Raw genomic sequence first — 25,068 nt, 5'->3', positions numbered from 1 at the left:
GACTTGCCTTGGGGGAGGTGAAAAAGAAGGCTATAAAAGAACAAAGGTAAAATACCATATGAAATCACTTAGTTCTCATAATGTTGCCCTTTCCCATGAGGAGGCTTTTGAATAACTTCCATAGTAATGTTTCTCATATGCTAACTGTAGACTTTAAATAGTAGGCATTACTCTTTCTCCAAGCCCTTAACCTTGTGGTAGAGTTAATCAAATGTATGAGCTGGTATCTGAGTTGTACACTACACTTCCTTCTTCTTTTGTTTTAATAATATAAAAACAGCTAAATAATAAGTGATGACTATAAATCTACAAGCTGACTGTCAGTGGCATTCATTGGGTTTAGTAACCATTGTCACTTTTGAGTTAAGTGACCATATGGTGTTCCTAACTGAGTTGAGTGTGACTTCCTGCAAGCAATTGTTATAATGCTTTGGTGGTGGTATTTAACTTTCTGATGTACTGAGGGAGTGAGAGCACTTTTGGCTAAGACCTAAGCAGGTTGTTTTTAATTTACAGCACAAGGATAGATTGTAATAGCTTTCCAGTTTTTTTCCTAACCAGCAAGTTCTAAATTAAAGTCTGGTCAAACTTTGGGATTAAATATTAAGTACTTCTTTATAGCACTTTTTTAAATATGTTAAGTAATATTTTTATTAACAATTGATAAGATCCCTCTTTAAATACAATTCTTCATGGGTTTATTTTTTAAACTAGGCTGTCTCACTTCTAATAGTTTGTCCTCTTATGGATTTCATGAGAGAGGTATAACATCCCTTGTTTGTAATAGTGCAACTGCACAATGTGATTCTCATGTAGTTTTCAGCTTTGAGTTATGGTAACTAAAAAGCACAGCTTTGGAACAACACGTCCAATCTGTTCCAAAATAGCATGGAACGTTTTTAGGCATCACAGGCCTTTACCTGGATGTATATAGTATCAGACTAAACTGATTTATATAAAACTAGTTTATGAAACTTCTGTCCCGTATCCCCTCCTGATTCAAGCTGACTCTGTCCCCCACCATTCCAGGATGCTTTGCTGCCCTCGGCTGTGCTGTCTACTCCAATGGAGCACAGCTGGCTTTGCCTCCCTCCTTTTGCAGAGCTGAGGCAGTAAAGCATCTGCTCCCTAACCTCTGCCTGTGCCTGTCAGCCTGGTGGGACCATATTGAGGGGTGGAAGGGGGGAATCCCCTCTGCACTAGGGGCAGGGAAACCCCACTGGGGCTGGGAAATCTGGCCAGCCCTCGGCTGGAAGGAGTGTTCCCCTGTTGGGGGGGGGGTAGTAAGGGGATGGGGGCACGTGCTTGGCAGCCAATCAAGGATGATGCCTGCTCGGCTGTATTTGTGTGTCCTCTGCAGTGGCCAGAAAGCTAGGAGGTGTACTTCAACACCCCCCAGCTACTAGTATGGGCTACTGCAAAGGCCTGGCTGCCTTTCCAGTTTCAAAGTGAATGTTGGTTCACTTTTATTATCTGTTCAATCTATTCAGTTTAGAGAAGCCTGCAAAGATTGAGTTGGATCAGCTTGGGGCTTTGACTATCTGTACTTGGCGAAGAAGGCTGCTTGTACACACCGTGAGGATATAAGTTGGTTTAGTTCTCCCTAAATTGAAACAGTGGGTTGTTAAAAGCACCGCTTCAACTTAAGGAGAATTAACTGAACAGCTTCCCCCCGCCCCCCACAATGGTGTGTATGCAAGGGTGGGGGCCTGATCCTTTAACTGTCTCTTTATGGGGGAGAGCTGCCAGTGGGCTGAATGGTCCCTGAGCTGCACGGGGGGGCCCCCTGAGGTGGCACCCATCCACTGGCACCCGGCCCAGGTGGTCCTGAGGTAAAAAAAAACTCTCTCTCGGTTCGTTTTCTTTGGAGGCTCATTGAATAACAAATTCTTAGGCACACATTGTTGGTGAGACAAAAGGTATATATTTGCAAATAGGGTCAGAGGGAGAAGACAAAAGATCAAAACCCTCTGCCCCTGAGTACCATCATTAGCAGGCTTTTATCCCCTCTCTTCTGGCACGTGTACAGAAGCAGGAACTCTTACAACTCATTTCCGGTTCATACAAACATGCATGAGAATACGTCAGATCATGCATCCCATGTGTATTATAATTAACTACTTAAGTATGCGGGGCGGATAGGCTTAATATGTATTAGCTGATTGCGCCTGCTCAGAACGTATTTTAGGTTACCAAAAGTTCAAACCTTCTCTGCCCCAAGGACAGGACCATTAAAAATTGCAATTTACTCTTATCTACATGAGAACGCTAAGGAGTATATGCTTTACTCTAACAAAGAGATAGTAAATTTGCAGAACAAAGAGAGCTCTTAGAGTTTTCCTTCAGTTCCCAACCCCCCCCCTTCCCTCTCTCATTAGGGAGACAAGGAAGGCTGGCAGCCGTACTTAATCAAAGGACAACTATTGATGGGAGCTAACAGCTATTGATAATGCATTTTTAATAATATTTCTAACAATATTCCCCCCTCAAGATGCTTTCTGATCTTTACTTCATTTGGGCATATCAAGATAATTACGAGGGATTCTTCTGAGAACCATGACTTTTGCTACAGTCTGTGCTTTTAGAGGGACTGCTGCAACCTGCATTCCTTCTACTGTGGTGGTTATCAATCTAGTAAGACAAGGAATGAGACAAGGGATAAAAATCAAACCAGTTAGAGCACACAAAAGCACAAACCCTACTTTTTTCCACCAGGGTCCTCCAAATAATTGAAACCACCAGTCCTTATTCCATGTGGTTTCCCACGTTTGTATTGGTACATGGGCTATTTTCCTAATCTCTTTGGCAATCTCTAAGACCACCTTCCCGTTATCATCTATTTGGAGGCAACAATTAGAAAGGTTGAACTTTCCACAGACTCCGCCATCCTCTGCGAGTAAATAGTCTAAAGCCATTCGATTTTGGTATATGGCTTCCCTCATCTGAGAACTTTGTCGAGCCAGCAACTCGAGAGCAGTGGCGGTCTGGTTAGTAATTACTTCCAAGACTGCCTGCAACCGGATGATTCTATTCAGCATATATATTGGTGTCCGGTAGCCCCAACTTCCATCATTAGCCCATGTAGCTGGTCCATAATACTTAATAATCCTCTGAGGAGGCCACTCATCCTCCTTCCACTTTTGGGAGCCACCCTGTGTCAAACTTACATCAATACTTCTCTTGGCCCTGTTCCAATCATCATACAAAGAGACTCCTAGCTTATTTCCACCCTCAGATGGTAACAAAAAGAAAGATGGTACAATTACTCCAATATAGCAGGTTCCCGTCCACCCTCGTGGTAGGACCATATAGGCACGCTTTCCACAAATCCAATAATGTCCTTTTAGGGCCCTGTGTTCCCCTCCCAAGGCTAGGGGGTCACGGCTGTGGAAAAGAAGGGGATAGTATTTGGTGCCTTTATGCCCTAAAGGGCCAGTGTGATAGTTACTCAGTTTAAACTGACATTTCCATACGCCATCTTTATCCCTATACTCGCACTTGGTTATTTCATTTGTGTCATTTAAGGCACTCCAATATGCATTAAACCTTGCCACTGTGCCATTCAGGTGTGCCCATTGCCACTTATAAATGTAGGTAAATCGTTCGCCTCGGGTCTTTTCATATGCCTGACATCTGGTAGGGTCAGGATCGAAAGGTAATATTCTTGTCCTTTTGAGATTTTGCATCTGTGTGGAGATTGGGAGCCTAACGGCAGCAGAATTCCATTGATCAGCATACCTGCTGCATACTCGGGCCCATTTTAATGTCCATGTACACTGACTATGTCCTAACCTCTTTCCTGTACCATTACTGCTAATACAGTACTCTCCCAAGGCCACTTGGGAAAGATCCCAGCTGTGGTTCTCATTCCATTCTTGACCAGTACTCTTAACATCTGCTTTGTCACTGACTAACCATTTTGGGGCCAAAGGAAAAGCCCTCCAAGGCCACTGTTCTCCGGCCTCTCGGAGCCCCCCACAGGCCCAGCAGTTGGTAAGATTAAAAGTACTTGCAATTCTCTCCATCATATCAACATACAAATTTGTCCCTGGGGGAGTAATTTGGGAAAGCGGGGGCATAGGCCAGTGGCTAAGGCTATGCAATCCTGCTTCTCTCATTATGCAGATAACAACAAGGCACATTATAATTCCCACCATATTTTCCCTTTTACTTTCTGGACTAATTTTTTGAACTTTGATTAAGCCGTCTCAGGCGCACTTGGAGATCACCAGTAGGTTCACAGCTCCACTTGCTGGCTTCTTGTTCCGAAGACGACTCAGCTTCCGGAGTGAGTTCGTCTTGGGAGTTGTTGTCCTCTGACGCTTGTGGATGTCGTTTCACACGGGTATGGTGTATCCAACGGTCATGGCCAGCAATCTTTACAGCGGTGTGGGTTGTTAGAAGTACCTGGAAAGGGCCACTCCACCTCTCAGTCAGAGGTTCCTTTTTCCACCGCTGCACCAAGACCCAGTCTCCCGGGGAGAAGTCATGTACCGGTACGTCTAAAGGCAGGCGCTGAAAGGAGGCTGCATACCTGTGAAGAGAAAACAAGACAGACTGCAAAGCAATAACGTACATATGAAGCTCACTATTACCTAATTCAAAAGTTACATTCTCTCGCATCCCAGGAGGTAAGACTCGAGGCGGCTTGCCAAACATAATTTCATATGGGGTCAATTTAAGGCCCCGTCGGGGAGTGTTTCGAATGCAAGTAAGGGCGAGCGGCAATGCTTGAGGCCACTTAAGACGTGTTTCAATACAGATTTTGGTGAGCAAAGTCTTTAAAGTCCTATTCATACGTTCCACTTGTCCTGAACTTTGTGGTCTCCATGGTGTGTGTAATTTCCAAGTAACCTTGAGAGTTTGCGCGACTCCTTGAACCACTTTTCCCACGAAGTGTTGTCCTTGGTCCGACTCAATGGACTCAGGCAGGGAATACCGTGGAATGATCTCCTGCAACAAATACTTCACTACTGTAGCCGCAGTGGCAGTCCTGGTGGGCCAGGCCTCGACCCAACCAGAGAGCTGGTCTACCATGACAAGTAAAAACCCGTGATGTCCGGACCGTGGGAGCTCGGCAAAATCAATCTGCCATGCCTGTCCAGGGTACGCTGCCCAGGGTCTACCTCCCATTGGCACAGGGGGTTTCCTTCGGGGGTTTACTTTCTGGCATGTGATGCACTTGGTAGCAATGCGCTGAGCTTCTACATATAGCCCTGGAGCTACTGCTTGGCGGATCACTAGATCACCCATGGCCAAGCCTCCCATATGGGTTCTTGCATGGAGCTGTTGCAGCACCTCCCGAAGCAATGGCCTGGGTATCATGACTTTTCCTCCTGGTACCATCCACCACCCCTGTGAGTTCTTTTCTGCACAAGCTCTTTGTGCAAATTTATCTTCTTCAGGGGAATACTGTGGGACTAAATCTTGGATGTCTGGCCATATGGCATGGGACATGGCCTGCTTGGATACCTCCTCCGCTTCTCCCCCAATAAATGCAGCTTCCTTTGCTGCTGAATCAGCCTTTGCATTTCCAAGCTTATGCTTTTCCTCAGCAGCCTTCCCATGGGCCCGCACATGAATGACTGCTACCTCTTTAGGCTGGTGGAGTGCCTCTAGTAGCTTGATAATCTGGGGGCCATTAGCAATTTTATTCCCAGAGGCCGTAATAAAACCCCTTTCTTTCCACAATAGTCCGTGTGCATGGACTGTAGAAAAAGCATAGCGAGAGTCAGTGTATATATTAACCCGCTGGTCTGTCCCCAGCTGTAATGCTCGGGTGAGCGCAGTGAGTTCTGCGGCCTGTGCCGACCATGAGCTTGGCAATGACTCCCTCCATACTACCTTATCCAAGGTTACCACTGCACATCCTGTTCGTCTTTTTCCATCGATGACAGAGCTGGAGCCGTCTACGAAGTATTCAACATCTGGGTCCTCAATTGGGTCCTCAGCAAGATCAGGTCGCACCTGTGTGGTTTGATTTAGGACCTCAAGGCAGTCATGCATCGGTTTTCCTGGCTCCGGCAGCAAGGTTGCAGGGTTTAAGGCTGTAGTATGTTTGAAAGTAAGTCCTGGATTAGAGAGCAAAAATATCTCATACCGTGATTGTCTGGAGGGGTTAAGAAATTTCCCTCCCTCAGTCCCTAGGATCTGGGGAACTCCATGAGGAGTGAGTATTTCCATATCCGCACCCATGACTATCTTCTGGGCTTCTTCAACAACCACTGCTGTGGCTGCCACAGCCCGAAGACAGGCTGGCCACCCGAGTGCCACTGGATCTAGAACCTTTGAGTAATATCCCACGGGTCTCCAGGTCGGGCCCGATGGCTGTGTCAGCACCCCTGATGCAACCCCTCGATTCTCATGAACATACAGTCGATATGGCTTTTTACTGTTTGGGATGGCCAGGGCAGGGGGCTGGGTTAATGCTGCTTTAAGCAGATCAAAGGCATGCTGCATTTCTTTATTCCATTTCCATTTAGTGAGACTCTCCTTAGTTAGTGAGTCATATAGTGGTCTAGCCTTCCCACCATAATCTGGTATCCATAGTCGACAGAACCCAGTTAGCCCTAGGAATGCTCGTAGCTCCTTGGGTGACTTAGGTGGGGTTAGACCTTGGATTGCCTGTATGCGATCTGCACTTAGGGCTCTGACTCCTTTTGAGAGCTTATATCCCAAAAATGTGACTTCAGGCTGACATATCTGGGCTTTCTCTCTAGAAACTTTATATCCTTTTTTTCCCAGAGTGTTTAGGAGTGACCTGGTGGCTTCCTCACAGAGCTGCAAGTTTGGGCTTGCAACTAGCAGGTCATCCACATACTGGAGGAGAGTCACTGCGGGGTGTGATCCCTTCCACTCCTCCAAGTCCTTCTGAAGGGCAAGTCCGAAAATATGAGGGGCTGCTACGAATCCTTGTGGGAGAACTGTCCACATGAGTTGGGCTTTATGGAAGGTGTCTGGATCCTCCCATTCAAAAGCAAACAATTTTTGACTGTCTCGGTGAAGGGGAATAGAGAAGAAAGCATCTTTCAAATCTAGCACTGAAAATATTTCAGCTTCCCCCGGTACTTGTGTCAAAATCGTGTGAGGGTTCGGGACTACAGGATGGTCTGAAAGGACCTTCTTATTTACTGCCCGTAAGTCTTGGACCAGTCTGTATGAGACCCCATCTGCCTTCGGCACTCCAAGGATGGGGGTGTTATAGGGTGAAGACCCTTCCACTAGCCATCCGTACCTCTTGTATTTCTCTATTAACGGCTTGAGTCCAGCTCTGGCCGCTCGGCTGAGTGGGTACTGCTTTACCCGAACAGGCCCCTCCCCATCCTTGAGTACGATCCTTACCGGGGAGACGGACTTAGCTCGCGCAGGGGTTCCATCAGCCCATACTGAGGGGTCTACTCCAGTCATGTGATCTTCTGGACTTACTGCAGGGCGTCGGTCCTCCAGGAGAGCCATCTGATAGTTCGAGCTCTGCTTGACAGGTAGCTGGACCACCATCTGATCGTCTCTGAAAAAGATCTCAGCTTGCAATTTTGTGAGTAAGTCCCGCCCAAGGAGTGCAACCGGGCAACTTGGAGAATACACAAAGGAGTGCTCAAGCAAATGATCTCCCACTTTGGTGAGGAGTGGTTTACAAACAGGGAGTCGGGTTTGCACTCCCTCAATCCCTTCTACAAGTACATGCTGTTCACTAGTTCCTGCACAGGGGGTTTTTTCTGGAATCATTGAAAATGTAGCCCCAGTATCCACCAAGGCTTCAAAGTTTTTGCCACCAACCCTAATGGTTACCATGGGATCTTCTCGGGCTCCAACCCGAAGGGTAGTGGTCTTAGATCCCTGTCCCCTTCATTCTGAATCCTCACCCTTGTCTTCTGCCCGCATGAGGTGACCTCTCGGTTCCCTCTCTCTCTTCTCCTTCAACTTCGGGCATTCCCTTTTCCAGTGTCCTTTCTCTTTGCAATAAGCACAAACGTCTGCTCCCACTCTTTCTCCTTTCCCCTTCTGCATCCCAGCCTTTTCAGAGTTCCCTCCAGTTATAGCAGCTGCTAGTGCTGCCATCTGTCGCTGAGCCTTTTTATCCTCCTTGCGCTCCTGCACTTGCTCACGATTCCCATACACCTTATATGCAATTTCCACCAGCTCTGAAATCGGTTTCCCAGCACCTCCCTCAGTTTTCTGTAACTTCTTACGGATATCAGCAGCAGATTGACCAATAAACATAAGATTTACCATGCGCTGGTTATCTGGGGCTTCTGGATCCAGATCCGAAAACCTGCGAAATGCCTCATACAGCCTCCCAAGGAAAGCTGAGGGATCCTCCTCTTTTCCCTGTCTCACTTCATACAACTTAGACAGATTGGTAACCCGAGGCACTGCCTTTCCCATTGCTTCCACTATAATTCCCAGATACCGTGCACTCAGCTCTCTGCCTTCGGCAGTGTGATTATCCCATCTCGGCTCTTCTACAGGGAAGGTATCACGCAGAGTACGACCAGCAGCACCCTCTAACTCAACTCTGGCTGCCGCAATACGCTCTGCTGTCCCCAACACTAATCTCCTCTCCTCCGGGGTTAGGAGGGTCTGGAGCATCATCTGGACATCAGCCCAAGTGGGTCGATGAGTCTGCCCAATGGATCGAAACAAATCCCTCATCTTTTCAGGGTCTTCACGAAAAGAGGGGCTCTGATTCTTCCAGTTAAATAAATCTGAAGTGCTAAATGGGGTGTAGACAAAAGTTGCAGTGCCTCCTTCCCCAATAACCTCTCGCATCGGACAGTTCAGCACCGGCTGTGACTCTACAGGCTTGCGCAAATAATAACCCTTATTTCCTGATTCAGATGAGGCACTTGGCTGAGGCTCACGCTCTAACTCATTAGATATGCCTTGGTACGTCGGTGGTGGTCTCTCTAAGGGAGGGGGCGGTGGTGCAGAAGGACTGGATGCCGAGGAGGCGTCTGACTCATCTTCGCTACCCGACAGGGCAACCGGAGCACGGGTCCGGTACTCAGCCAATTCAGAATTCCCCCCCTCATTAGACTCAGGAAGTACAGGCGCCCCCCCCCGAGTCTTTTTCTTAACAAGCATCACATGAGACTTTACTAAGTAATTCTTAATCCAAGGTGGCTGATTTTGAACCACCCACAACCAACAATCAATATAAGGAAACTGATTCCAATACCCATTTTGCATAACAATTTCATGGATAGCTATCACTTCTTTTAGCACAAAGGATCCTTTCGGGGTCCAGTGGACCCCAAATGTTGGCCACTCGAGTTGACAGAACTTAATTAAATCATCTTTTTTCATTTTTATTCCGTAATCGGCCGGCCTTGCAAATTTATTAAAATGACGTAATAAGCACCTTAGAGGGGTATCCGTGTTTTCTACACGGGAGCTAACCGTACCCATTTTGCCCACAAAAGTGCACCCAAGGCACACCAAATACCAAAAAGTCCCTTACAGCAGATGATTTACCATGAGAACATGCACACCTCCTGCTCCGGACCCAGAACCAAATTGGGCAAAGGGAGTTCGTATACTCACTCAGATACCCCAGAGATCTCGATCCAAAGCCAAAAATGTGTACCTGGAGACTCCAAAAAAAAACAAAATTTGCATAGGAGCTCTTAGTGTTCCGGATGTTCCGGCTCACACCTCAAGCCCCCCCTCAGGGCGAGCCAAAAAGAAAGGCTCGGCGCGCAAACCCCCCAGGGGGGCAGAGACGATGTGCCGACGAACTCCGGAGTTATCCAAAGAATGCCCCACGTTGGGCGCCAAATTGAGGTAAAAAAAAACTCTCTCTCGGTTCGTTTTCTTTGGAGGCTCATTGAATAACAAATTCTTAGGCACACATTGTTGGTGAGACAAAAGGTATATATTTGCAAATAGGGTCAGAGGGAGAAGACAAAAGATCAAAACCCTCTGCCCCTGAGTACCATCATTAGCAGGCTTTTATCCCCTCTCTTCTGGCACGTGTACAGAAGCAGGAACTCTTACAACTCATTTCCGGTTCATACAAACATGCATGAGAATACGTCAGATCATGCATCCCATGTGTATTATAATTAACTACTTAAGTATGCGGGGCGGATAGGCTTAATATGTATTAGCTGATTGCGCCTGCTCAGAACGTATTTTAGGTTACCAAAAGTTCAAACCTTCTCTGCCCCAAGGACAGGACCATTAAAAATTGCAATTTACTCTTATCTACATGAGAACGCTAAGGAGTATATGCTTTACTCTAACAAAGAGATAGTAAATTTGCAGAACAAAGAGAGCTCTTAGAGTTTTCCTTCAGTTCCCAACCCCCCCCCTTCCCTCTCTCATTAGGGAGACAAGGAAGGCTGGCAGCCGTACTTAATCAAAGGACAACTATTGATGGGAGCTAACAGCTATTGATAATGCATTTTTAATAATATTTCTAACAGTCCTGAGGGTGCCACAGCCACGGAGGGGAGCACTGGTACCCCACACAGCTCAGGCAGGCCCTGGGGAGAAGGAAAAAAAAAAGATCAGACTTGCTGCTTTTTTTTTTTTTTTTTTCAGTGGAACTTGCCTGCATGGGCTGCCACTGGGTCCCACAGCGCCTGAGCTGTTCAGGGCCCGCCAGGCCCCAAGTGCTTTGGCTTCCAGCACCCCATGTACTGTTGCACTTCATTAGGTAGCAAACTAAAACACCTCGGAGGTGTTTTATCTTGCTACATACCAAAGTAATTTAAAGCAGAATACACTGCTGAGCATGCAAACAGCAGCGCAAATAAAGCGGTGCAAAAGGGCATTTAAGCTGCTCTAAAGGCCAGTTTTGTGGCATGTATAAGGCCCCATGTTTCTAGACTTGCAATAAACGTTTTAGATTGACTTAACTTCTGTCAAACATTGAAAAGAATTCTGAAGTAGCTATTTGTGTGTTCTGGAGAAGTATGTGACACCTGTCTCCCCACCATGGTCTGTCTTACAGTGTTGGGCGTATTTTTGTCTTCACAGCACCTCATACCAAGTATGAAAGTGTTGCCCTTCATCTAGAGAGGCAGGATTGGATCTTGGTCTAATTCAGGTAAGCAATCTGTGGTGGAGCATGGCACTTAATTCAGCTTTCTGAAGTCCAAAGCCAACATCTTTACCACCAGGCAGTTCTACTTCACTGGAATTGGCTGCAAGTTCTTGCAGTGTAACATTAACCCAAGTTTATTAAAAAGAGTTTTGGTTTTTTTTTTTAAATAAAGGTTTGAGACTGGCAGAAGTAAGTAATCCAATTAAGATGGGTAACTGTTAATGATATATTTAGGCATGAAAAATTACAGATAATATTGCTAGTGTATGAAAACAACTTTTCATGCCCCATGGTATGCAAAAACTATTGTGGAAAAGCAACAAGAGAGTTTGCCATTTAATCCTAGCCTAGAACATATGGTCTGTTTCATTAAAGAACCCATCAACACTTCAAAGGCAATACAGCAAGCAATAAGAAAATGCAATAATTAAATTTTTATTAACAGCCACTGAAATGAGGTCATATTAAATATACAACACAGTAACACTTTTGCACAAGTTGTAGCAAAGATAACCCCTCCATTTTAGAGAAAAAAATGAAGTGCATTAACAAATCCAACATCAAATTACAAGTTTAACATTTTAAATATGTATCCAGTCCTCTAAAATATGCATAAAGACAGTCCTGTTCCCTTATCAGTATTGTCTAGGCCTGAGTTTCCCAAACTGTGATACGTGTACCCCTGGGACTATGCAAGACATCTCTGGAAGTATGTGGGAAAAATTGTAAAATGGTGGATTTAATTTTCATTATTATATTAATTGGCATTTAAGGAGTTAAAATATAAAACATGCTGGTACGGGTACGTTGACAACTGGTAAATCTGGAAGGGGGTATACAATAAGAAAAAATTTAGGAACCTCTGCCCTAGGCCATAGCAGAAGTGCTCATGATGCAGCCCTGTTAGATTCCAGCAAATCTGTGAGTTCTGCTAAATACCTTGTCCCAAGGACATGAAAAAGGAAACAAAAGCAGTATTCCCTTGATCCAAGCTGATGTCCACAGAGGAGTCTTGTGTTCTTTTCTTGTCTTCCTTTCAGTCTCTGATAGTTCCTTTACATTTCAGTTGATTTTTTTTTTTTTAAGTTTTTTTTTTGTTCGGTTTTTTTTGTTTGTTTTTCATTTCTATATGTGACCTGCTTAATAATTCACCCCCTTTTTTCTTACTCACAACTCTGAATAAGACAAAGTTAACTATCTTTTGTTCATCTCTGCTTTCAGATTTCAGATTCGTTCCTACTTTTTTCTTAACTATTGGCTCAAAGAACTTGAACTTTTCCATATTTAAAAGGTTCTCAATTTTTTGGTTTGGAAGGAGAAAATCCTTTTTCAGTATATTCCAAGAATTTCCACCAGACTTCTAAGTAAGCATCTCTTCCTCCTCTTGTGTAGAACACTGACTTGATAGGGCAGTTTTTCCATTACTAAAACTTACTAAACTTTTTGAAACTGGTCAGTGAGCTTCAGTAGTGTTGCTTTTCTTCCAGAATTTTGCAGTAGTAATTCTTGCAGGCCCTGGAAGATGAGTGATCAATTCCTTATGATTGATGTTTAAATACAGGCAACCCCCACTTAATGCTGTTTCGCTTAGTACTATTTTGCTATACGCTCATTTTAAATTGATACCCAATTTCATTTAGCACTCAGCAAGTTTTGTTATAATGCTCGCAGTTGCTATCTTGGATCATCACATATGTTCGGTTTCACTTAACGCTCATTTTGCTTAACACTTGTTTTGTCAGGAACCAATAAAGAGCACTAAGCAGGGGTTGCCTGTATAAGGTTTTAGAAAACAATCATAGAATCATAAAAAATTAGGGTTGGAAGGGACTTCAGGAGATCATCTCAAAACAGGACCATCCCCAACTAGATCATCCCAGCCAAAGCTCTATCTGGCCAGGTCTTAAACCTCCAAGGATGGAGAGTCCACAACCTCAGTGTAAATTTGTACTTCAGAAATGTGAGAGGCAAGGGTTTCCCAGGGTAATATCTTTTATTGGACCAACTGTGTAGTTGAGCAGAAGAAAATAATCTGATTACTGGGAGATCCAGGCCTATCAGAAAGGAAGATGCTTATTCTCACTTTTCATGTGCGGACAGAATTCAGGAATCAGGTAGATTATGTACCTAAAACCAATATTAGTGTTCCATCCTTGGTTCTTAGTGTCCAGCCAGCTTATGAATCTTTGATCCTAAGTTGATATTTTGAAGGAATTGGGTAGATTTCCCTTGAGCATGATGGTAGTGTCAGAGTATTGCAGAGGAAACTTGATTGAGGGGTGATAGTTATTAAACCTGCAGTGGAAGTCCATAAGTGAGTCCAGGTGTTCAGTCTGAATGATGCAAATATCATCTGTGTAACACGGGTATAGTGCAGGTTTGATGGTGTAGTTTTCTAATAATTCCTCCTCTCCGTGGCTGATGAAGAAGTTGGCATATTGAGGGGCCATTTTGGTGCCCACAGCTGTGATTATTCTTTGGAGAAAGTGATGATTATTGAAGGTGAAGTCATGGAATGAAGTAGATGATTTGTGCAGTGGACTGTTACTAATCTGAGTGTATGCCATGTTCCTGTAGGTACTTAAGGCAGGCAGGTGTGCCTTCATGGTGGGGAATGGTTGTGTACAGGTTGCTGGTGACATTCATGTTTGCAAGTATGCCTTTCTCAGGGAGGTGGTTGAGGAACTCTGTGGTGTCCTGTAGAATACTTGCTTTTTGAATGACAAGTGGTTTCTGGTTACTGTCTATGAATCCTGATAGTTTTTTAACAAGGGCACCATAGTTGCATCTGATGGGTCTTCCAGACTTACTTTTTTTGTGGATCTTTGGGAGCATATAGAGCGTTCCAAAATGCAGTTTGTTCAATAAAAGGTATCACCCTAAGAAATCCTTGCCTCTTGCCTAATTCCTGGACCATCACAGCTACAGCATCATTCTAACACTGCTTCAAAAATTAGTATTTGGTCATGTAACTAGGCATACGCACAAGTTGGTTTTAAGATTTTAGTATTTGACTAGCTTGGCATTTTCTGATGTAAACCCTTAACTGTTTCGTTAACATACATTAAGTGCAAAAATCTATTATTAAGTATGGACATTAAACCTACAGTGTTGAATTCAGTGGTTTGGTAACTTGTTTGTTATTCATAGATGTAGGGTTGGAAGGGACCTTGTAGATCTTCTAGTCCAAACCCCTACCCTGGGCAGGAGAGAGAAGTGGGCTCAAATGACCCCAGGTAGGTAAATGTCAAGCCTCCTCTTAAAAACCCCCAGGGTAGGAGCCAGCACCACTTCCCTTGGAAGTTGGTTCCAGATCCAGCCGCCCTGACTGTGAAGTAGTGCCTTCTAATGTCTAGTTTAAACCTACCCTCTAACAACTTATGGTCGTTATTCCTTGTTACTCCGGGGACAAAGGCTGAACAGGTTAATGTCCCGTAGCCTCTTCTTGTAGGGTCTGCCCTGCTGTCCCCAGATCATACGAGTAGCCCTCCTGTGGACCCTCTCGATGCTGTCCACATCCCTCTTGAAGTGTGGCGCCGAGAACTGGATGCAGTACTCCAGCTGCGGCCTCATCAGTGTCGCATAGATGGGGAGGATCGCCTCCTTGGCCCTGCTTGTGATGCATCTGTGGATGCGTGACAAGGTACGGTTAGCCCTACTGACCGTGTTCTTGCAGTGTCAGCCCATTTTCATATTGGAGTCAGTAATGACTCCAAGATCTCTTTCTGCTACTGTGCTTTCGAGAAAGGAGTTCCCCAGCCTGTAGGTATGCTGCTGGTTCCTACTGCCTAAGTGCAGCACCCTGCACTTGTCAGTATTGAATCCCATCCTATTTTCATTTGCCCACCTCTGTAACCTGTCCAGGTCCCACTGTAATCTGTCCTTCCCTTCTAGCCTGCCCACCTAACCCCAAATCTTGGTGTTGTCTGCAAATTTAAACAGAGTGCTTTTCACCCCATGGTCCAAGTCGCTAATAAAGAAATTGAACGGTGCTGGCTCAAGGACCGAGCCCTGGGGGACTCCACTGCCCACTTCCCTCCAGGTTGAATATGACCTGTCCACCACCACCACTCTCTGAGTATGACCCTTCAGCCAATTTGCAATCCGTTTGACTGTAGGCATCAATGCCACAGTTGCCTAGCTTTTTCATGAGAATGGGGTGGGAGACAGTGCCAAAGGCCTTCCTGAAGTCCAGAAAGACTACATCCACCGTGACACCAGTGTACAATGATTTTGTGACCTGACAGTAGAAGGCAATCAGGTTGGTCTGACAGGACCTGCCCCTAATGAAACCGTGCTGGTTGCCCTTGAGCATCATCACTGCTGCTGGCCCATCACAGATGTGCTTCTTGATAATCTTCTCAAAGAGCTTCCCCAGGACTGAAGTAAGACTAACGGGCCTGGGTCCTCCCTCTTCCCTTTTTTAAAGATGGGGACCACACTGACTTTCTTCCAGTCATCTGACACCTGGCCAGAGCACCACAAGTGCTTACAAAGCTGTGCCGGGGCTCCGCAATAACCCCTGCCAATTCCCTTAACACCTTGGGGTGGAGAGCATCTGGACCTGCTGATTTTGAATATGTCCAGCCCCTCCAGAAGTTCCCTAACTCGGTCCTCCCCAACCCTAGGCCTGGTGGAGTCTTTCCTGAGTCCGTCCTGAATCTTGGTGGGGGAGTCCCAGTCCCTGCACAAGAAAATGGGAGGCAAAGAAATTGTTAAAGAGGTCTGCTTTCTCCTCTGGTGCAACCACCAGATTGCCAGGCATATTCTGCATGGGCCCCACATTACCCGGTGCCGCCTTCATACTCCCTATGTATTTAAAAATGACTTTTTGTTATCCTTGATGCTAGCCCTAGTTCCGTATCTGCCAAAATTTTCCATGTATAGAATCTAATTATTGGGGGGAGGTCATATTTAAGTTTAGGGTCATCTTGGATTTGGGTAAATGTAGTGTATTGCTCCAGTACGGTGCTGGACAGCAACACTGGGCACCTACTGTACTTGGGCTATATACCGTATTTTTCGGACCATAAGACACACCTGACCATAAGACGCACCCAGTTTTTATGGCAGGAGAGACTATGTGTGCCGGTGGCCGGCCATTTTTATTGCCGGCTCCCGGCCACTGGCACGGGCGCTGGCTTCCGGTGTAAACAAGCAGCGGATGTCCCACTTGGGCTCCGCCGCCTCCGCGGGCAAGCTCCGCCCCGTCTCCCCGGGACACACACCTTCGGACCATAAGACGCACCCTCGTTTTCCCCCCACTTTTGGGGGGAAAAAAGTGCGTCTTATGGTCCGAAAAATACGGTATATCGTGAATAGGAAGTGTAGCCTCTTTGGTGCAGTGCTATGCTGCATGTGCTTGAGAAACTCGGCAGGTATGCTGTGCTGCTTGCTACATATGCAGCACATGCAAAGGTAGCCCTGCCATTTCTGGCTTGGGGGATAGGAGTTGGCATGGTGTGTTGGAGTATGGAGTTGCTTGGCACCATTCTAAACTAGTATTTTCTTAATTGTGAAATTTTCTGGGACAGATTTTAAACCCTGACTAAATTCATGATTTCCTCCCTTTCCCCTGCATCCCCGCCCCCCCCCACACACACGCATACTTTGCTGCAACTTCCTCAGCAAAACTAGGGTGTCTGTAGTAATTGTAGGCTATTAGAAACCCAAGTTAAATGTGCAATAGTGGGATGATGAAACTAAGGCCTCTCTCTGTTGAAGATCAGTGGGTTCCCATAGCAGAGTTCCTTCCTTTTCTTAGCAGGCAGGGTTATGGGATCAGTGGCCTCAGTATCAGATGTCCTACTATGTTAACTGGTAGCAGGACTGAACTATTTTATTAAGAAAGCTGTACAGCTTTTCTAAAGTCCTGAGTTAGATTAACACTAATATTTTACTGTGAGTTCAAAACAGAGTTCAGTATATCCAGAACCATCTTTATTTGAAACTTATATTCATACTTCTCTGGCAATTTTTTTTTTCTTGGGTTGTTGTGGCTTTTGTGAATTTGATCAACTTGCAAAGAATATAAACAATAATCCTATGCCCCAGAAAATGATTGTAGTAATAACACCTTGAAACTAAAGGTAATCAAGTCTTATTGGATTCTAGTTACCCTATTTGAGACTATCCTTGTAGTTTGCGGGGTGGGGCAATGAAGGCCATGGAAATAGCTTTGGTTTCACTGCTAATTAAAAAATGTCAAAGATGTGTATTTAGGACTGTGTCAATATTGCTTGCACTGTTTCACTCAGTGGTACAGCTTCAGAAAAAAGATGTTTGTTCTCTTAAGGTTTAATGTGTTTTCTTTAGGTTAATCTTGTCCTTTTTTGGTAAATTTTGGATCTGCATGACTGAAGTCTAATGGTCATTAGTCAGCTGAAGACTAATGACACCTTTTTTTTTTTTTTTCATTGCTAAGAAATTATTTTAAAATTTCCATATTTCTTTTATTTTTATGTCACTATGTCCAGTAGTGAGAATTTTGCTGTACATTCTGCATTTTATGTATAATGACAGTACTTGTTTGGAAAGTGTTCAGTTCAGTGAACAATGCTGTTTGGTTTTAGTGAATTAAGCTATATTCAACCCTTTAGTTGTTTATAGACCAGAAATGGCAATTACAGTGTTCAGGTAACACTGAAGCCCTACCAAAATATATTTAGGAGTTCTATTGAGTAATTGTGTACAGAACTAAACTAGCAACAAATGAAAGCTGTTGGGTACTGCTGTGTACTTCCATAGGATGTAGATGACCAGTTATAGTCCTGGCAATAGCGGAGCTGGTTGGGAAATAATTAAGTGCTTTCTTTTCCTTGTCAAAATTGAAATATTTTTTGTACGAAGAGATTGCCTCAAGTTTTCTGTCTAGCAAAAGATTACAGAAAGTGTTTCATATTTTACCAGAGTCTCCACTTGAACACTTATAATGGAAAGAAAGCATGGTGAGGTTTTTTGTTTGTTTTTTTTGCTTTGAATTAATAGTTTCTTTTAAAAATTTTAACATTTTATTATTTTAAAACTAGAAATTTAAATAGGTTTCAGTTTACCCAAGTCAAATTATTTTGGATTATCGGTGCACATAGACTTTTAAGATTTGGATGTTTCATCCCAAGTCAGGGAGAGAAATCTTTGAAAACTTTCCCAAGGGGAAACTTGTTTCTTACTCAGATATAGTGCATCTACATTGCCCTCAGTTCTGACTGGTATTATTCATTACTTAAAAAAAAATTCAGACATCACTTTAGTGCTGTATATGCTGATCTGTGTACTGCATGACTGAGTGCATACTGTCTTTTTCCTCTAGGTATCTGAAAGCGAACTGCACAGTATATGACTTTGTACTCCTAAATGTCTCGCACACTGACTCTTACAAAGTTGAGAAACAACACATTTCAGCTGAGATCAAAGCTGTGACATTGATATAAAGGTAGGTCATGCAAAATGTCAATGATTCACTGCTCAAAAAAGCCCAAGCTATAATCTTGGCTTGATTTAAATAGGATGGAAAATGTTATATAGTATAACAGGTATTTGACAGAAATCTTTCATTTCATTGGCACTTTCTTTTCTTAATTTTTTCCCGCCACAGGCTAACTTTTCTGTTTTAGTTTCTTCAGATTTGAATTGCAGTAGGTATTTTACAATGCAGTGAAACAGGCAGTCCTTTTGGTTCTGTTTTACTATACAGGAAACCAAAATATGTTCCTTTACAACAAAGGATACAGTTGTGTTTGTCAAGCTCAGATCCTGGTTATCTTTTTTGCCTTTTGTGATGATGTTTGGCCTTGATGTACCTGAGTAACTTTCATATCTTCATTTGTCCTCTGAATAGATGTATACTGTTAATGTCTTTTCTCTAATGCAGAGGCAGGACAAAAAATTTTGTATAGAAATTGTGATCAGGTATACATTGCTGCACTTTAAACCTCCAGAACCATATTGCCTCTCAGTTTTATATATAGTACTGCTTTTGGAATTATAATTTGTTCAAGGCCATGCTTATCTGCCTCTACTTTTTCCTCCTGTAGAATTTTGCTAGTATCTCATGCAAGGCTTGTGAAGATTACTTCATCTGAGAACTTTAATATTAGCTTCAGAACAAGGATGGTGTTTAATAATGAAGCCCAGAGGTCTTGATTTGAAACTTTGGAAAGTATTGAAGACTTCTTTACAATTAAAAAGCTACAGAAAGAATGAGTGGGTAATAATTTAGCAACAGAAAAAATCCCTGGGTTGTAATTTATCGTGATGGCACAGATGTTTTTTTTTCTAGTGTGCTTTTCCTGTTCTCTCTTAAAACAGGGGTGTTAGAGAGATGGCCTGCTTGCTAGATTCACCCTGTAGAGCTCCATCTTCTGGCCCACAGAGCTGCCGGTGGGCCTGGGTTGGGCCCTCATGTAGCGTATCCCAGACTGGCCTTCATGCTGCATGTCCTGGCCCTGTGTGTTGCCTTGTACCATGTGGCGCTGGTCCAAGGAGTGCATGTTACATGCAGTGTGCAGAGCCTGATGAGTTTGTTATTCCTGTCTTAATTATTCTTTCTTTAGATTACTTTCCTTCCTCCTCTGAAGACTTCTGTAGAATGCAATCGGTATTTTTAGTTGGCTGGCAGTGGCAAGATCTAAACTATAGACAAAACATATTTGAAGAGCTATAGTTGTTCTCATATAGACGGTGTGGCAGGTAATGCTGATATAAATTAAGGCATAGTTGTTAAACTGATGGTTATGGTTTGTGGAATCCCCTGTGGATATGTGGACTATGATGTCCAATTTGGGGCATTGCTTTTAAAGATATGGAAAATAGGAAAGAGTCTGGTGGGGAGCAGCAAAGTCTGGGGAGTACAGTTTGAGAAAAGGCTGAATCAACTGGGATTATCCAGTCTGGAGAAAAGCAGACTGGAGGGATTTGATAACAGTCTTCAAATACCTGAAGGTTGATTATTAAGAGGATGGTGATAAATTATCCTCTCGGACTTCAAGGGACAGGGTAAGGAATAACCGTCTTATTATGGCAATAAGGGAAATTAGGTTGCTTATTAAGGAACAACTTTCGAAATCAGGATGATCAAACAGTGGAACAAACTATCTAGGGAAGTTGTACAAATTTCTGCCTTTGGTAGGTTTTAAAAGCAGACTTTTAAAACTAGATAAACACTTGTCTAGAATGGTTTAGGCAGGGCTGATCCTGCCTTGAGCAAAGGATTGGATGAGACGAGCTGTGGAGATTCCTTCTAGCTATATTTTTCTGTGATTCTAAGATGGGTCTGTAAGAGCAGAGCTGTCCCTAGGGATGAGTGGGGCTTGAGGCATGTCAGCTCATGCAGCGCTGTGGGGTGGTGAGCAGGCAGAGTGTGGAATCAGTGGAGTGCAGTGGCTGTGGCAGGGCTTGTATAGCACTGTCTGCGAGCCCCCACAAAGTGTGTGGCCCAGGATGGTTGCCCTGATTCAAAAGAGACTTGGGGGTCTTGATTGACCACAGGATGAACATAAGCCACCAATGTGATGTCGTGGCTGGCAAAGCAAACCAAATTCTGTCATGCATCCAATGATGCATCTCAGGCAAAACCAGGGATGTCATCCTTTCACATCACTTGGCCTTAGTGAGGCTGCAGCTGGAGTACTGCATGCAGTACTGGGCCCCCACACTTCAGGAGAGATGTGGATAAGCTCGAGAGAGTCCAGAGGAGAGCCACCCATATGATCAAAGGCCAAGAGAGCAAGCCTTACGAGGAGAGGCTGAAGGACATGGGACTCTTCAGCAGGGCAAAGAGAAGGCTCAGGGGGCACTTGGTGTCTGCCTATTCTTATATTATAAAAGCCTTTGCCTGTCTGTCTGTTTATAATGTTTTATTCACACTCTCTGATTGGCTGTCTTGGCAGCCAATCAGAGTGCTATAGATGGACAGGACAGACGGCAGAGTGCTGCCATGACAGTGGGGACTGAGGGGGTGGGGGGGGCAGGCCAGTGGAGCTGGACTGCCCTTCCCCTCCCCCCTCCCCCCCTTGGTGGCAGAGGGGGACAGTAGGTACTGGAGCCCTTCCATAACAGAGGGGACAGAGTCAGGAAGCAAGGCCAGCACCACTGGCCTTGACCCCACCCCCCCACCATCTGCTCCTTGGAGCCAGGGCCCTGAGCACCCCCCACCCCCCCAACAGGAGCCATCAGGGAGGGGAGGTAGGAGGGAGGAGATGGGGGGGCAGTTACCAGTAGCTGTGGCCACCACCCCGTGATTGCCACCTCGTGCCTATAATCACTGCACTGAGCCTGCGCCCACTGCCAGTCCTGGGTCCAAGCCTGCCACCACTGCTGCTGGGCCTGCGGCTACCGCCAGGCCCACAAGCATGGGGCAGAGGTGGCCCAGGCACAGTGGCAGCCATGGGGGGAGCAGGATCAGACCCAAAGCTATGGGGGGAGGGGAGGAGGCGGAATAGTCTGGGCCCAAAGCAGCGGGAAGGGAGGGTGCATGTGGGCCTAGCTCTGGAGCAGGGAGAGAGACCGGGGGGGAAGGAATGGCTGAAGTGATGGGGGCAAAGGGGAGTGGGGACAGTGCCACCGTGGTGGGGGTGGAGGAGGGGAAGCAGCCCTGGCCTTGCATCCAAAATACCAGGTGGGGACAGGGTTGGCCTGAAGGGGGTGGAGACAGACTAGCGGAGGTGGGGAACAGGGTCATAGGGCTGAACGCTGGGCTCTGTCTCTGCCACCCTCCCCCATCATTTTTAATGGAGAGTTTGCTACTAAGTCTATAAGGGGGGTGCATCTGGATCTGGGAGAACAGTTGTTCAGGGCTGCCCAAGGGATAACTAGGTCTAATGGCCACAAACTTCTACAAGGTCAGTCGTGATATAAGGAAAAACTCAATACAAGGAAAACTCAATATATCAGACTCATATAAGGAAAAGCTTCTTTATAGTTTGAGTGTCCAAGGTCTGGAAAAAACTCCCCACAGAGGTGATGCAAGCACCTACTCTGGTCTCATTCAAAAGGCATTTCTTGCTGGAATCATTTGATCCCTGCAGACTTCCTGCCTCTGGCTGATTGCAGACATGCAGACAGCACAGCCCAGCCCCACCCAGGGCTGCAAAGCATTTTGTGATACTGGGGCACTGTGATTTTAACTTGAACCAGGAAGGGGTCTGGAATAGAAGTTTCATAAACTGGTTTGACCTAAATCAGTTAAGTCTGATATTACATTCAACCAGGCTTATCTTGAGGCAGTTTCAACCATTTTGGCTAGGTACAGACGGTCAAAAAGCCCGAGGCTGAATAGATTCAGTCTTTTTCAGGCTAGTCTAAGCTGCACAGGTTAAATTGAAACAGAAGTGAACTGACATTTATCTTTGATTCAGGAAATGCAGCCACATGCCTGCAGTGGCTCAGGCCAGAAGCTGAGGGGTACTAGAGCATGGCCCTCTAGCTGTGTGTTCACTTCCTCTTCCTGCTGCCCCTGAGGCCTCTGGGATTTGCAGTCCAGAATTACAGCAGCAGGATTTGCAGCCAGCAGTAAATTTGAGTGAGGGAAGGAATGTTTAACCTCCATCCCTGGCCCCAGACCCCAGTTGGGGTTTGCCTAGGGGAGGGCAGTCCCCCTCTCCCCCCAGACTGGGCTGCATCCTCAGCTGGGCTTGGCCCCTACCAGCCCCTTGTCAGTTAGCCCTCACTGTTCCAGCTAGGGAACAGAGGGGTGGGGCCAGCCCTGTTCCCTGGAGCAGACAGCACAGCCTGGCCTAGGGCTGCAAAGCGTGCTGGGATGCTGGGGGACTGTGATTTAACTTGAACCAGGAAGGGGTCTGGGACAGTAGTTTCATAAACTGGTTTGACCTAAATCAGTTAAGTCTAATACTACATTCAACCAGGTTTATCTTAAACTAGTTTCAGTCATTTTGAAACTAGTTTATGTTCACTGAGCTTCTGTTCTGTTACAGGTTTAAACCAGTTTCTGATCACTTAAAGCTGTGATGTAGCTTCTGTTCCTAGTCTAGGTGTGAGACAGGTAATTGGTGGTGGGGTGGGGAGGTGGGAGGGAAGAGGCAGGGGAAGGAGGGAATGTTGACCTGGTGATAGAATGTAGCTGGTAAAATGTAGAAAGGTTACCTGGAGATATGGGATGGCAGGCAGGTTATACTGTACCATAAATCCAATGTCCAGTTGTACCTGGACACTTCTACATCTTGGGTGGTAGTACAAGTGGCTGGGTGAGCAGTTCAATGGCAGCTGTTTTTGTGCTCCTCCCCACCCAACCCCCCAACTTCATGCCCAGTTGTCCTTCCTTAACTATGCTACTGCTAAATGTTGTTTGCTCTAGGAAAATAAACAGGTAACTGATTTCATATAAATAAGGAGATGCTAGAAAATGAGTCTTGAGAATTTTTTAAGGTTGACTGCAAACTCCAGAATTTAAGTGACTTCTGGTAGGTTATGATGTCCCATTAAATAGTGGAAAAAAGTCCCAGAATATATGGAGCCAGCAGTGGGACAGAATACCATGGGATACCAACCCTGTATGCTGCATGCTTATTTAAAACAGTCACTGCTCTATACAGGTTTCCCTTGATTTATGCGGGTTCTTTATATGCGAATTCACTCTTATGCGATGAACATATTTAGACCCATAATTCATTATATGCAAGGTAAATTCGCTCTTACGTAATAAGCAAGTAAATTCGCTCTTACGCAATTACTGGCCAAGCAAGTAAGTCTGTGGGGAGAGGGGAAGTGGCAAAGGCCCCAGTCACCCCAGCTGTAGTGGCCCCGGGAGTGGCCAACATCAGCTGCCTGTAGCAGCTGGGCTGCACCATGCCCTTGTGTTAGGCAACCAGTGTCAGCTGCTTCTGAGCTGCTCCAGCATGGGCTGCAGTGAGTGCCGACAAGCAGAGCCCTGGGTGGCGTGGGGCACGGCACTCATCCCGGCAGGCACCTGGCATCTGCTGCTCCTGGGACTGCTGTAGCAGGAGCTGGGGTGAGTGGGGACAGGCAGAGCCCCAGGGGGCTTGGGGCATGGGGCAGCCTAGCTACTACAGGCAGCTGGTGTCAGTTGCTCCTGGGGCCAGGGTGAGTGCCACGCCCTGTGCTGCCCCGGGCTCTGCTTGTCCGCACTCACCCCAACCCATGCTGGAGCGGCCCCAGGAGCAGCCAACACCAGCTGCTTGCACCAGGGCATGGTGCATCCTAGAAGCAGAAGTGAGTGCGAACAAGTGGAGCCCAGGCATGAAGGGGGACAGGCGGAGCACAGCGCAGCCCAGTGGCTGCAGGCTGCTGACACCGGTCGCTCCTGGGGCTGCTGCAGCTGGGGCTGGGGTGAGTGCTGCTCTGTTCCCTCTGGTTTGCTGGCTTGTGCAGCCCTGGGAGCCCTTGCCCCACACCTTCCCTAGTCCCAGCCTCCCTCTTTCCCTCCCTCACCATCATGGGAACCTATCCCTATTTGTTACATTGTAAAGTGGGTTTGCTTTATGCAAATTTGATTTATGCGCTGTTCTCCAGGAATTCGCATACCACATAAATCGAGGGAAACCTGTAGATGTAGTGTTTCTTTCTAAGTCAGGTAACAGCTGGCTGTTTCTGAGATAAATACGGGTACATTTACTTCAGACTAGTTAGTCTCCCACAGTTTGTGCCCAAAATGTAATTTGAAGTAATCTCTTCACCCCATCTAGAAAAGCTTGTAAAATGACACTGCTGTAATTTATATGGGAGAATTTCAGATTGCTCTGAAGAAAATGTCACTGACTTTGTAAATTTCATTGTTCCCTTTCAGTTGCTTCATTTTATAGCTGTCATGGCAATTCCATATCTAAGGCCAGAAAAACAGGTATACAGCTTTCCTGTGCCAAGTAAATCAGAGATCCAATATTTTGGACATATTTTAATGTGGTATTATATTGGAGGGAAGGGGTGGAATTTCTCTGGGAGCTTTTCTCTGTCTTCCTCTTCTGCAAAAGCAGCTTTTGCACAAAAGGGATGAGGGTATATGTGAATTCCCATATTAATTTATAAAGTTACCTTCTGGGACTTTT

At 45.5% G+C, this 25,068-nt stretch overlaps 1 protein-coding gene across 3 annotated transcripts in view; it reads left to right on the top strand.

Moving 5' to 3' along the window:
* Positions 1 to 25,068, top strand: part of DISP1 (dispatched RND transporter family member 1) — a 187,279-nt gene that overhangs the window by 14,531 nt on the left and 147,680 nt on the right. For all 3 annotated transcript variants that reach the window (XM_090048239.1, XM_090048222.1, XM_090048231.1), the window contains exons 2-3: positions 10,984 to 11,053; positions 18,360 to 18,482. The gene's annotated coding sequence lies outside the window, so the exon portion shown is untranslated. The remainder of the gene's footprint in view (positions 1 to 10,983; positions 11,054 to 18,359; positions 18,483 to 25,068) is intronic.

This window comes from Crocodylus siamensis, chromosome 1, assembly GCF_052110815.1.
Source record: "Crocodylus siamensis isolate JL-2025a chromosome 1, ASM5211081v1, whole genome shotgun sequence".
Classification (NCBI taxonomy): domain Eukaryota; kingdom Metazoa; phylum Chordata; order Crocodylia; family Crocodylidae; genus Crocodylus; species Crocodylus siamensis.
Note: the sequence above shows the minus strand (reverse complement) of the source record. Positions and strands in the feature narration are given on the sequence as shown.